Genomic DNA, 2,650 nt, shown 5'->3' with positions numbered 1-2,650 from the left:
TGCTGTGATTCCAACAGAAAAGAAGAGCTTGATACGGGCATCCCTTCATTAAATCATTGATTTGTCACCTACAGCCCAGCCCCACAGTGATTACTTTAAAAAAAAAAAAAAAAGGTTTCAGAAAACCCCATGCATGCCTCAGAGAAGGTAAGGTGCTAGGAGGTGAACCCCTAGCTCCTGCACAAAGATTGAGGGAGGTACAGCAAGTGGCCACCACTTGTAGCTGCCAGGGCTGTGAGCAGGACTGCTGATAATGCAATGCTCCGTTAATCAGATGTCCCGCTTAATACAGTTGTTATGTATACCCCACAGGGAATTCCTAATTGAAAAATGTGAAATCCAATAAAAGCACTTACTAGTAAAAATGTGCTGAAATAATTGCTTTCACTCTGAAGGCATTTTGGCATCTTGCAGTGCCTCATTTGCTCATTCATCAGTGAGCTCAGGCCCTTGTTTGTGAAAATCAATTACCTCTGTAGTAATGATGCTCTTGTTGCCTCATCGGCAAACACGCATCAAGTGTCTACTGGGTTCGTGAGGGTCTCAATAGTAATGAGTACCTTTAATGGAAGAACAGGGGTTTTAAAAGTCCTGATAGTATAACGTCAAATAACATAATATTTGCTGCAAATGACTTTGAAACATTTTGTGATATCATATCTGATTCCTTAAAATTTTTCATCATGCATTCATCACACTGGTAAAATTGATTTGGTCAATTTACTTATGATCAACCAGTGTATGCCAAGCGCTGTTAGGACTGGAGTGGGGCAGTGTAGAGGGTGTGCTGGATTAGATGTTGCAGTTCATTAATTCTACCTAACACACTGGATATTTATTACAGGCCTGCTTGGTGCCAAGCACCAATGATTCCATCATGAGCAAAGACAAACATAGCCCTTGCGTGCAAAGAAGCTGCAGGCTTGGGAAGCAACAGCACTCAACTCATGTTGGAACAGACTGCTCAGCCATATCTTGAACGGTACCTGCACCATTTTTTTTTCCCTCCTCCCTAGCCTGTCTCTGTCTCCAAGTAAGGCTTTTCTGTTAGCTCCTCTAAAATTTAGAAGTTAACCAGTGTTTCCCCTAGGACCACGGAAAATCAAGTGCTACCAATCTAAGCCTGCCAAATGGGATGATGCTCACCAGGATGTTGCCAGTCACCCCCTGGCCTGACGAGATAATAGCAAGAAAAAATCAACATGTTTGAGATGTGACCACCGAAACCACACAAAAACAGAATGGACATTCCACAAGTTCTAAAACCCATGTCCCACTTTCCCTATAAAACCCCAGCTGGCCTCCAGCTTCTTGAGACAGACAGGTTTAGGAGGAGGTCATTTTCCTCTGTCTCCTATGTATAGGGAACCCTGGTGGTGTAGTGGTTAAGTACTACGGCTGCTAACCAAGAGGTCGGCAGTTTGAATCCACCAGGCACTCCTTGGAAACTCTATGGGGCAGTTCTACTCTGTCCTGTAGGGTCACTATAAGTCAGAATCGACTCGATGGCAGCGGGTTTTCTATGTACATATAATAAAGCTCTTGCTACCCACCTCACCCCTGTGTCAGGAATTGGCTGTTTGCATCAGGTGGCTCTAACTCTGGAAATTGCAGTAACAATGTGATATTATGACAATGGTATATGTTCTACGTCATTCTAGGAGAATGAGTGGTGGAGGCATCTGACCTGGTGTGGTGGGACATAACTGAGTTAAGCTATAACTTTGCAGGCCAAAGTTTCCCAGCTTGGGACTAAGCCCTACCTAGGTTTTTGCCTTCTACTGACCAAGAATGACCAGGAGAGGCTCAGAGGTTCCACATGAACAAAAGTTTATTAGCAGCAGAAAGAAAGCAGAGGTTCATGAGTGGGCGGGGAACAGAGAGGGACCAGGCAATGCTAGCCTCTGTTCCCTTTAACAAAGGTTTTTCTGGGGCTTATATGGGCTCGGTGGGATAATCGAGTAATGAATATTTAGTAGGCTTCTTTCAAGGGGCTGGTACTTTTCAGAATGGAGGTGCATACTAAATTAGGTTGCACGTGCATCTGGAACCCAAGATGGAACCCATAGCAAACGCTTCTGGGACTGGGTGGCAAGACTTATTATGGGGTGTTGCACCTGTGCAGTCCCTCCCATGGTGCTGGCTCAATTCCTGTGGTGGGTACTTGCTTCAGGTGGAAGCCACCTGTTACCTTGCAGATGTCTCTGCATGCTCCAGGGACCAGATTCAGTAGGTCCTTCTGAAAAACATCTTACAAGGGAGTATGTTGTTTGTTCTTTCCTTATCACACATTCCAGGATGAGGTTTTACGTAGTTAGCCAAGCACATAATTTCTGTAAGTAAGTGGCAAGTTGTAGGTATTTGCAGGGCTCTTCCCTAGGAGGTCAGTCCCTTTTTCTTCCCTGTCTCATTACTGCAAGGGGAGTATTCATCCAGAGGGGCCAACAAGGGCACAGGGAGGAGCAAGGTGCTTCAGAGCAGCAGGGGCTGACCATGCAGGACTAAAAGCACTGAGATGACCTTGTATGTGAGTGGTGGGGGTGAGGGGAAAGGTCGGGAGGAGAAATACATAATCAGATTTGCATTTTATAGGCCCCCTCTGGCAATGCTTAAGGAGCTTGAGTGGCTCCAAGAATTTTCAGTTGGCTGC

The sequence above is a fragment of the Loxodonta africana genome, chromosome 13 (assembly GCF_030014295.1).
Source record: "Loxodonta africana isolate mLoxAfr1 chromosome 13, mLoxAfr1.hap2, whole genome shotgun sequence".
Classification (NCBI taxonomy): Eukaryota; Metazoa; Chordata; class Mammalia; order Proboscidea; family Elephantidae; genus Loxodonta; species Loxodonta africana.
The sequence above is the reverse complement of the archived record's forward strand: the minus strand, read 5'-3'. Positions refer to the sequence as shown.